The 12,214-nt window shown below is 46.0% G+C and overlaps 1 protein-coding gene across 3 annotated transcripts in view; it reads left to right on the top strand.

Moving 5' to 3' along the window:
- The window catches only part of PEBP4 (phosphatidylethanolamine binding protein 4), a 226,450-nt gene that overhangs the window by 119,535 nt on the left and 94,701 nt on the right, over positions 1-12,214 (top strand). The gene's annotated exons all lie outside the window — the stretch shown is intronic.

Raw genomic sequence — 12,214 nt, 5'->3', positions numbered from 1 at the left:
TGTACAGAAACAAGTGGCCTCCCCTCATCTGTGTCCCTTGGCCATCACATAATTGTGAAGGAGTCTGGCTCATCCTTTCTGGAGTAGGTCTGAGGAACACAGATCTGGAGGGTTGGTAACGGGCATTATGTAGGGCGGGGGGGAGGCTGTATTCCCAAACAAGTTTTGGAGACCCCAGGCTACACTGTATTAATCACATTCCTCACTGACGGGTTTTTTAGTGCTTTTAATATTCTAATATACACTATATAATCTGCATTTATTTTCCAGCCTCATTTTCCTAGTGAATCTTTTGTTCATGAGCGCCTGGCCGCACACTTTGGGAAAATCCATGCTAGCTTCAGCCGTTCATGCATCTGTGCCTAGAGAGTTCACAGACGGCCTTTGCATAGTCATCAAGCCGTAAGATAGTGGGAACCCAGGGGCACCTGGGTGGCTCAGTCTGTTAAGCATCCAACTCTTGGTTTCAGCTCAGGTCATGATCTCGCAGTTTGTGAGTTCGAGCCCTGTGTTGGGCTCTGTGCTGACTGCACGGAGTCTGCTTGCAAGTCTCTCTCTCTCTCTCTCTCTCTCTCTCTCTCTCTCTCTCTCTCTCCCCCTCTCTCTCCCTCTCTGCCCCTCCTTCTCTTCCTCTCTCTGTCTCTCTCTCTCAAAATAAATAAAAATAAACTTAACCAAAAAAAGATAGTGGGAACCCAGAACTAAAAGACTTAAGTCTGGATCTAGGTTTGACAGGTTCCCAAATTCATCATCTCTATTAAGTCACTCGGAGTCCCTCCGGGTATTTCATCTTTGTCTGTAAGATGGGAACCATGTTACCTCCTCTATACGGTTGTCGCAAGAATCCAATGAGAGAGCATACTGAGAGCACTTTGGAAAACAGAGAGCACCACAAATGTAAGGAGTTTGTGTTTTTCCTTCCCCCACTGTGGGTCAGAGGAAGGGGTATCAGTGTGAACTATCCATTGATTCTCCTGAGCAAGGCAAGGGCTCTCACAGCCCCTAGAGTCGGGGGCTGGTGGGAGAAGCTATCCTGTCAGCCAACCCCTGCCAATGACCACGGGCCCTTCACGGGGTGCTTAGGTAGACAGCCCATCCTCAGAGGCAGTCCTGGCTACACACAGGCTTGAAGGAGCCCCCTCCAGGGAGGCCTCCAGCAGGCTTTTTGGACAGTGCCTGAGCCAGGCTCCTGAGGGAAAGCAGGAACATTGCTTCAACACACTTCCCCTGGCCAACCACCCGTCAGCCTGGTAAAGAGCCTTGGAAACACCATAAACGTGCAAAGGGGCAGAGCTGGGGGATTTTCATGCCATCAAGGCTGGGAGAGAAGCTGAAGGCACAAAAGGGAAAACTACTGGATCCGGCCCCAATCTAGAGCATTGCCAGTTTCTATACTTGGGATTCCCAGGCAGTCATAAGGGGAGAAACTCTCAAGAAAGGAGTACTGCTCCAGACATGACAAGTGTAGTGCAGCTCTTCACACACCGGGCTGTCCATAAGAGGGTTCTACTGGGCAGTTCTGAGGCAGATTTCAGAAACCGTGGTGGATGGGATAATTTCAGCATTGAGGGCACCTTGGGGCCATAAGACTGCCTCTCTTCCAAGCCTGAAGCCCCCCGCCCCACCCACTGCCCTCACCCCAGTATGCACTCAGGACAGTTCTCTCACAGAAGCTTTGCAGGGCAGACATGGGTTCTCAGCAGCCCAGCTGAGAAGCAGAGCAGGTGGCAGGTGGCAGGTGGCAGGTGGCAGCTGTCCGGCAAGACCGATAAGCCGCAGAGCTTATCAGGGCCACCTGCCCGGGTGTGGCCCCCAGCCTTCCCGCTCAGACCGGAGGAGGCTTGGGTTTCAGGCACATTTTCACCCACTTTCCCTGATCCAAGTGTCCAGCAGGAAGCAGCAGCTCTTGTCAGCTGTATCCACTCAGCCTGCCCACCAGCCCCCAGATTCCTTTAGCTGCATGGCCAGTATGAAAACCAGGCTCACTTAGGTCTCAGGCTGTGGCTCTTGGCCAAAAAAAGGGATGGCTCTAATCAAACCCAGAAGCACTTCCTTTGTGTTGGCGTTAGCTGAGGCTGAGTAGGTCTCAGACATTACAGCATGTTCAAATCCACTGGTGAATGTTTTAAAATGCAGATTCCCAGGCACCACTTCCGTCAGTCTGGAGAGAACGAGGCATACAAGTTTAACAGGTCTCCAGAAGGAATTTAGCCAATCGAAGGAAGACCACAGAGTTCAGTCTGAATGCTTTGGTCATTGTTATCACCCATCTGGGAGCAATTTTCAAGTGACAATCATTTTCAACCCTTCCTTTTGATCCCCATGATCAGGGCATGTGAACTAGGCATTATCCCCATTTTATAGGTGGGAAAGCAAAGCCTGGAGAGGTTGGATGATGCAGTCTCTCAGCTAGGTGGGTCTTCATTCCAAGGCCCCCAACTCCAAACTGCACACCCTTCTGGCCATACCACATGGTCTGGTTCACACTACATCTCTCCCATCAGCTCCATGGTGGCAAGAGGCATGCCACCTTGCCCTCTCTGTAAGATGGCAAACGTAATCTCTGTGGTTCTCCTACCATTCCAGGGCTCTCCTTCTGGTTCCCTCTTATGGACAGATGCTTCCAGGGAACCTCCCCAAAGACTGCTATCTTGGGAAATCAAATACACCTGGCTAACATTCAAACCCTTCAGGAATTCTCATCCTTAATATGTTGGGCTAAACGTAAACCCAGTGGGGTGCCTGGGTGGCTCGGTCGGTTGAGCACTCAACTCTTGATTTCAGTTCAGGTCATGATCTCACGGTTGGTGGGATCAAGCCCCATGTCAGGCTCTGCACTGAGCTTGGAGCTTGCTTGGGTTTCTCTCTCTCTCTCTCTCTCTCTCTCTCTCTCTCTCTCTCTGCCTCTCTCTTTCTCTCTATTCTCTTTCTCTCTGCCCCCTCTCCCCTGCTCATGCTCTCTAAAATAAAAAACTAAAAAGTGAGTCCTATATATTATCATTACCCTCAGCAGTAAGTGGCCTCAACAATAAGGCACACCATAAAGTCACTACAGACATAAAGTGATGATGGTCCTGTGATTCACAGTGACCACAGAGGTAGAACCCAGGCTGGCCTTGATATTAGGAATACAAACCTAACTGCGTGGTGGGTGGGCCATGGCCATGGGAGCCCCTCAGTAAGGACAATTTGGGGGCCATCTATCCAGGTGGAAACAGAAATAATTTCTCAGGAATACAGGAAACATCTGCAGCTCCCTGCCCTAAAGAGAGGCTGGCAAGTGTCTACTATAGGGTGGGATAAAGCTCTAGACCCCTGGACAACTTGTACAAAAACCAGAGAGAAGTCCACCAGGAGGAAGCAGGCATTCATGTTACCCTTTGTTCACTTAATTCAACAAATATGGGTTGGCCATTGTTTGCAAGCATAAAGGCAAGGACTCTGGAGCCAGACCACTGGGCTCCAATCTGACAGTATAGCTATGTGATCTTGGGGGGCAGGGTACTCAACCTGTCTTTCAATATGCTCACTTTAAAAGTGGGGATACCAATAGCCCCTGCCTCCTCACCCTGTTGTTATGGAGTTCAGATGAGTTGTTTTAAGTAAAGAGCTTAGAACAGTACCCAGAACACATAGCGAGCTGTATGTATCGTTGGTGGCTGTGATGTTACCCTTACTGCTCCTAAGTCAGGCACCAACACTGGCACTGGGGTTAGAGATGCAAACACAGCAGGGGAAGTCTCCGCCTTCTATGGGTTTCTACTCTAGTGAAGCAGAGGAAGGAGGCTGAGGCACAGGGGCTCTCTCAGGGAGGAACTGGCCACAGCCGCGGGTTCCTATCAGCTTGGAGACAGGACTGAACGTCAGACCTCGAACCTGGCCCGACCAGGACAGGCAGGGACTGCTGCAAGCAGCATGCCGTCCTTCTCCGCCCCCTCTTTGAAAAATCTCTCATTGAACAAAAGATTTCCAACAGAGCATTGACACACAACGTTTCTCTCCCTGCCATGTCCTCAGCTTTTCCTTTAAGATGTTCTTGAGTTCTGATTCAATCGAACTAATAGTCTTCATGCTAAAGCCTAATTAAGATATCAATTAATTTGCATCATTCATTTCAGAAGAAAAGCTTATTGGTTCATCTTCTGTTTGTCTCTGAAATTAGTGCTCAGGGCTTTTCATGCAGATATTTTCATTAGACTTTTTATTGTTAATGGGAATATTGAACACAGGAAGATGGTATATTAATACCTTCCACAAAGAATATCATGATTGGTGACAAAGAACACTAAGAACAATTAAGGAGACAAGAGTGCCTTTTTTCTTCCAAAAAAGAAAATCTTCCTAGAAACCGTCAATGATTCTAAAATTCGCCCTGAATCTCTTTTTTGTTTCAAGAAAGAAAGCGAAACGGCAAGTTCATGTTTCCCTTTCATTCAGTGCCCTCAACCTTTGGCAGCTGTAAGCACAACCAATTCTGGATAGAATTAAAAGGACTTCTAAGGGTCCATTATTCTGTCTACTTTTCTGTAAGGTTGAATTTTTCCATAATGAGAGCTTGTTTCCTAAAGGACCTCTAAGTGTGTTAGGTGAATAAGATACATGGGAAACCAAGTAAAGCGGGCAAATATCTTAGCCTCTTGCCTTCCAGTTATGCGGTTAGCACAGGCCAGGACACCTCTGCTTGAATCGTCGACCCCACTACTGAGTGATCTCAGGCAACTTACTTGACCTCTCTGAGACTGCAGCTTCTTGTTTGTATAACTGACATAAATCATTAGGCTTCAGGGTTGAGATAGGAAGAGGAAATTACATATGCAAAGAGGGGAAGCCTCCCTAGAGAGAGGCACTACAGAAAATGGCAAATTTATCCTGCTCCTAACCAACTGAGCAGCAGATCCTGTAGAAATTTGAATATACTCTGTGTGTGTGTGCGTGTGTGTGTGTGTATGCGTGTAGTATCAGAATATTATATATATATATATATATATATATAATATTCTGATATTATATAGATTCCAATTCCAAATAGATATACTCTGAAGCAAGCTAATGATAATACACGGAAGAAGAATAAACAATCTTTATCAGAACCACAAGTTCTGATGAAGAGATCAAACCAAGGAAATGGAATTAATTAGTTACTTTCTTTAGACCTATATTTTCAGTTTTGCAATGATATTTGTGCACTTGTCCATGCGTGCTTTGCCCTGTATTGTGAGGGTCCATTAATTTAAGTAATAAACACCTACAAGGCATGGCTTATGCTCTCTAGAGATCTATGGGCCATAAAGAACATTTGGTGATGGGGACAATACAGGGGGCCCTGGTTATAAAGAACATGGCCACCCTGAAGGGGCAGGGAAAGAGCCTGTACTTCTGGGTCAGATGAACCAGTGGAGCCTCCAGACTCTTCCACGTCCAGATGGAAATTCCTGAGCCTCAGTTTCTTCATCATTAAAATGGGAATGATAATAATATCTCTCTCCCAGTGTTGAAGAAGATCAAAACTCCTGAAACTGAGCAGAATAGTAGGACCTTGATAAATGTGATTCTTTCCCCTATGACCCCCAACTTGGAGATCTGACTATAGCAGCCACTTATAATTGAGCAATTTCCCTTAGGCTCTTGGACTCATCCTTGCAAAGTAAGAATTCTAGACAATGACACAGACCTTATGGTAAAAACAGCTCATCTTTTTGCCTTTGAAGACTGCAGGTGGGTTCAGGCCAGCTTGGAGGACTTGACCTGACCAGGATTTGCTTAGATGAAGGTAGCAGTAGTTGGAGTAGTGGGGTCAGTCCCATTATTCAGTCTCTGGGAACTGCCCTGTGTACCCCACCCCCACCAGACCACAGCCAGGGCAGGGGACTGGGCTACAAGTGACAGTCAGGCCTACAGTGTGCTTCCTGCCCCCATCAAGACTGCACTTTTTCCTCGACACCTTCCATTTTTATTTTTCACACAAGCCAGCACCCTTCGGCTTTTCCTTATCACTCACAGTCCCCATCTTGCTGTCATTGTCCCACCCCAAAGATGCCTTCGTTCCCATTCAAAGTAATTTAAATAAAATGTTGCTACAAAGTGGAATATTCTCTTTTGATGAATGTTTTTAAAGCCCTTTAGGTTTTCATGGTAATTTGCGGTGTAAAATTATTTGGAGATAAGAGCCAAATTAGCTCTCGTATGCTGAGGTCGCTGTGTCCTGTTATCCATGTGAGCAGTGTTTAAATATAATCAGCCCTCAGACTAATGCAGCATAATTGTTCATTTGAAATAGCTTTTTTTACTCCATTCAATGAGTCATTAAAATATTCAAGGGATAATGCAGTGAATTGGAAATGAATTTATCATATTATCCCATACATACTGTAGTGCTTCAGGTAACTAAGGAGAAAGAGAGAGAGAGAGAGAGAGAAAATATGAATAAAATGTGTACAGGCAGGAAAGGGGCCAGTTTATACAGGAATATGGTCAACAAAGCTTTTTAGTTGGTTTATGGAAACTATGTATAGAGAGGCTGACCGGGAGGGTGAAAAAAAAAAAGGAAAGTGCTGTTCTTCGAAGAGCTCGTGCGCGCTCTCTCTCTCTCTCTATGTCCCTCTCTCTCTCTCTCTCTCTCTCTCTCTCTCTCAGCACTCTGAGAATCTGTGCTCCACCATAGCTCCACTGTTAACTTATTTTTATCAAATATGTTTATATCAGAAAGTCGTTATGGAAACCAATTCTGCCATCCAGGAGAATTCCTGGATCAGGCAGAAAATTCTCTCTCTCTCTGTCTCTCTCTCTCTCTCTCTCTCTCTCTCTCCCTCTCCCTCCCCACCTCTCTCAGTCTCTCTCCCCACCCGCCCAACCCTGTCACACACATACTTACACTCACGCACATACACCTCACTCACACACACCCATGGACACCCCCAGAGGGAATAGCACTGCCTTGCTTACCGATTCTGAGCTCAGCTCTGACGGGCACAGAGGGCGGCACCCTGGCTCCCCTTCATGGCCACTCTGTAAAATAGATAAAACTGAAACAAACAACCCTGCCCTGACACCAGGAACCTGGGCTTGTCACGGTCCACTGGCCTCGGTCCCCCACCCCTGACTGAGCACACGTGCTTAGGAAGAGACAAAGGGGGATGGTGACAGCACATTCAAAAGAGTGATCCTTGCTTAATTTCAGGAAAGTTCTATTAGTGTGCACTGTTTATATCACACCTGGGAGAATGTCTTCTGATCTGGCCACACTATGTTAAGAAAGAGTGAGCAGCATGAGGAAAGCAACCAGAACGGCTAGGCTCTGTAAAAGCTGTGTCAGATGAGCAGGACCTGAAAGAGGCAGGGATGGGTAGCCTGCTGGAACAGAAGGGGAAGACACAAGAACTGCCTCTACAAATTCCTTGAAGATTTCATTAAAAATTTGAAGGAATCTAGTTGGAAAACAGGGGAGATCCTGCTGTGCTCCACGGGGCAGAATTAGAACCGATGGGTGAAATTTACATGGAAGTAAATTTTGGCTCCATATAAGAAAGAACTTTCTAAGAACTTGAACTGCCTAAGAACTGAGCATATACTCCACAGAGGAGGGAGCTTCTTATCGCTGAAAGTACTTATTCATGGGTAACCCAGGGAATTCCCCTACTACGTAGAAGGTTGGAGCAGATGACCCATAAGATGTTTCCACCTGCGTATTTCCTCTCCTGGCTAGTAACACTCTTCTTATAGCTTCTATTCATATAGCATATTAACAACAGCAATAATAACTAAAGAAGGAAGAGTAGAAAGGGAAAAGAGAAGAGGAAGAAAGAAAATAAGAAAAAACATCGGCACACCTAGCATGTGGTTTTGGGCACTGTGCTTTATTTACATGAACGTCTCATTTAAATATCTTAACAAAAGCCCTAAGAGGAAGATAATAAAGACAAGAGAAGAGGGGTTGTGCAACTTGTCCAAGATTGCACAGCAAGCAGTGGCTGATTGGGATTTGAATTTAGAGCCTAGACATACGATCATGACGCTGTATGGCCTCTCCAGAGTTTAGGTGGGTTCTACACCCACTCTCAGGCCTGGTCCACATGACAGCTGATGTCAGGGCCAGTTGTGGCTGCTAAGAGTGCTGGTGTGAGTGGTGTGGTTTGAGGTGCCTGGTCCTCAGTCCTTAGCCTCTGTCCTTGGCCACACCTGCCTCAGCCATAGCACAGCCCTGATTCTGGGCCTTGGAGTGCAGCATACACCCAAGAGGTAAATTCTCTGACTTATTGGGAAGCAAATTAATTACCTCCCTGAATCTGTTCCCTCATCTGTAAAAGAGGACAGTAGAATCAACCTTGCAGGAACACCGCAAAGACTTGGGAGAAAATGTGTAGAGCACAGCAACACAGCACCTGCCTCGTGGTAGGTGCTACTTACGTGCCGGTTCTCTACTGCTTCTGTCTGCTATCACCCTAAATCCTCCACAGGAAGCTTAGAAAGTAAGGAGCATATGTCACCTCCCAGATATAGGGCAAGGCCTGGCCGGGAGAATGGCCTGTCCATGTGGTTACCAGTTGAAAGACCTTAAGGGAAAAAGGCAACACAGGCATAGGACTTAACAGTGAAGTGTTGAGTCCAACTATTTAACATGCTGTGCTCAGCACTGTGTCTTTTAAATAACAATAATAGGTGATAGACAAGAGAGACAGATTTTTAATAAATAAATGTTAGAAGAATTTAAAATGTGATTTCTTTCCTGCTCTTCAGTTGGAAGGACAAGGCTAACATACAGGAAATGGAGAATAGAACTCATAGGGTATAGTGTCGACTCTACCTGGGCTCTTGAGACTCAGAGAGCTATAAAAGTTCAGAGCGCTTTTCTTTCCCCTTTGCAGTGAGGCATCTACTCCTCCTTCAAGATTCAGCTCATGATAACCTCCAGCTTTGTCCTTCTTTGGGTTGTTATTATTTGTGAGTCTCTTTTCCTGATTAGACCATGAGTTCCTGGAGAGCAGAATTGTATCTTATGTCTCCAGCACTTAGCATGATCCCCGGAACATAGAAGGCCCATAGTAAGTGTTGATTGAATCAATTGATGAAGGCATGAAGGCATGAAGGAATGAATATGAGAATGAAGGAAGGATGGAAGGATGGGCGGGTGGGTAGGAGGATGGATGGATAGATAAGGTGACATCACTCTATGATGACTTCACAGTGGAGATACAGGTTGAGCTGGGCCTTCAATTGTGAGCAGGCCTGAAAAGTCAGAGGATACCAGAGACTGTATTCCAGGAAGGGAACAGAATAACTAAAAGCTCAGACATTTGAATGGGATAGGAAAAGAAGAATCATAAACATAAAAGCCAAGACACTTGAGTCAATTAAAGCCCTTATCACTTCTCTCTAGATGATTATTACAGAAGTCTACTAATTGGTCCCCCTCCTGTACCCCCCACCTCCACCAAACGTATCTATTTTTCTAAAATCAAAATATGATGATGTTACTTCCCCGGTTGAAGCCCTTTGGTGACGCCTCAGTATCTGAGGACAGAGTCCTATCTGGCCTGAGTGTTATTTAAGGCCTCTAAGGATGTGGCCCCGCCTGCCCCACTGGTCCCCATTCTGAGGATGTGGCCTGCCTGCCCCGCCAGCCCCCATGATGCTCCTGCTGAGTGGCTTGTGGTATCTCACACCTTCTGGGTGGCTCAGGCCTCTGTGGACCGTTCTTGCTCCCCTCTCTGTAGAAACCCTGTCTGCAACCTGTAAACACTTACTTGCTTTGCACAAGTTAATTTCTCATGAGTTAAGACCTTCAAAGCCCAGAAAGAACTTAGATTTATGGTCACAAAAGCATTTCCAGAAATAGGAGAGGAAAATGTAAACTCCCGAATTTAGGCTGGTGAGTGTGGTATCAATCCACATCAAAATTCCATAACCATTTGATAAACAGATGGTCCAAGACAACATAGAAAACAGTGAACACTGGGAGTCAGCATAGGGTCACTAAAAACAAGTCGCACCTCACCACTCAGATGTCCTTGCTGATAAAAGCACTGATCCAGTGGACCAGGAGGAGGTCCACAGCACAGCTTGACTAACCAAGGTGTTAGACCAAGTTCATCCTGGTAACCTTGTAGGCAAGGGGGAGAAATATGGCTTTGGTGACTATTGTGGTAGGTGGGTTTGTGGCTTGTTAACAATTCCTGAAGAGTGTTGACTAATGTCAACCTTACAGGTGGTCCCTGGTGACACAACACAGGACTCTTTCATGGCCCCATCTTGTTTGATATCTTTATAGATAGATAGCATGCTCACCAAATTTGTAGATCACACAAAGTTTCAAGGAATTGCTGGCATGGTGGCTGACACAAGACAGTTAATTTTAGCAAATTGCAAGGATGGGCCTGCAATGAAAAATTTAAATGTAATAGGGGTTAATCTAAAGTTCTATATTTAGGTTCTAAATCAATTGCACAAGTACAAAATGTGGAAGATCTTGCATGGCAGGAGTTCATGAGGAAAAAGGCTCCAAGGAGTTTTAGTTAATTTTTAAGCTAATTTTAAGCTAATAATAGAATGTTAAACCATAATGCAGGAGTTAAGAAAGTTAATGTCGTCTTAGATCACATCAATGGAAGTAAAGGCTTTTAGATCATTGAAGATTATAATTTCCCTTTTTCTGCATCGGTCAGACCACCTCTGTTCACCCATTCATTCATTCACTCATTCATTCATTCGACATGTGTTCAGCACAGCTTGGGTGATAGTTTTTATTCAGGCACTGCAGAGTTTCAAAACTCTGTTTATAAAAGTTTCAAAAGTTTATAAAGTCAAATCCCTTCCAGGGAAGAGCAACCTGTCTGGTGAGAGGAGTAGAGAAGTAAATCAATGACTACGTACAGTACAGAGGGGGAGCGTCAGGGTGGAGTTAAGTCCCAAGAACCTGGGGGAAGAGGAGGTGAGCCCCTCAGAGGAGGTGACCCTTGAGCAGAGTAGAAATTTGGCAGGTGAACGGTGAGGAAACAGTATGTAGGCAGAGGAAATAGCAGGAGCAAAGGTCCTGAGACAGAAACCGGCTAGGGGGAGGGGGGGAGTGGTTTCCGGGAACAGAAAGGACCAGTGCAGCTGGAGCAGAGTGATCAAGTGCACAGGAGGTGAGCAGTGAGGGAGGCTCTGAAGGACAGAGGGTCTTAACCTTGACCTCTCCCTGGTTAGAATCACCTGGGAGCCGTTCTCCAGACCAGCTAAATCAGAACCCCTGGAAACAGAGGCTTAACAGCCCTTAATTTCTGTTAAGCTTTCCCAGATGATACAAACGTGCATCTGGGTGAGGAGGGGGAAATGGGAGTCACTAGACAAGGAGTACAAAGTTGCAGTTGCACAAAATGATTAAGTTCTAAAGATTAATACTGTACTGTACACTTAAAAATTTGCTAAGAGGGTAAATCTCATGTTGAGTGTTCTCAGCACAATTTTTAGAAATTTATTTAAGTTTATTTTTTTTGAGAAAGAGAGAGAGAGAGAGAGAATGCAAGCAGGTGAGAGGCAGAGAGAGAGAGAGGGAGAGGGAATCCCAAGCAGACTCCTCGCTGTCAGTGCAGAGCCCCCAGTGTAGGGCTCAAACTCACGAACCGCGAGATCATGACCTGAGCCAAAATCAAGAGTTAGACACCCAGCCGACTGAGCCACCCAGGTGCCCCTCAGCACAATTTAAAACAAACAAGGAAGGAAGGAAGGAAGGGAGGGAGGGAGGGAGGGAGGAAGGAAGGAAGGAAGGAAGGAAGGAAGGAAGGAAGGAAAACCTATGTGCATCTGGGAATGAAAACCACTGTCGCAGGGCTTTGTGTCCAGGCCTGTAGAGGGAGTTTGACACATGGTTATTGGAGGCCTTTAAAAAGAGGTTGATAACTGTTTTGTGTATTTTTGTTGCTGTTTAAGTAATCTCTACACCCATCATGGGACTCGAACCCACAACCCAGAGATCAAGAGTCGCATGCTTTACTGACTGAGCCAGCCAGGCACTCCTGCTTTGTGTCTTTGAAAGATCACTCTGGGGTGCCTGGGTGGCTCAGTCGACTGAGTGTCTGACTCTTAATTTTGGCTCAGGTCATCATGATCCCAGGCTCATGGGATCGAGCCCTGCATCAGGCTTCACACTCAGTGGAGATTAAGATTCCCTTTCTCTTTGCCCCTCTCCACAGCTCTCATGTGCGCGCGCACACACACACACACACTCTCTCTCTCTCTC

Source organism: Panthera onca, chromosome B1, assembly GCF_046562875.1.
Source record: "Panthera onca isolate mPanOnc1 chromosome B1, mPanOnc1 haplotype 2, whole genome shotgun sequence".
NCBI lineage: Eukaryota > Metazoa > Chordata > Mammalia > Carnivora > Felidae > Panthera > Panthera onca.
The sequence above is the reverse complement of the archived record's forward strand: the minus strand, read 5'-3'. Positions and strand labels throughout refer to the sequence as shown.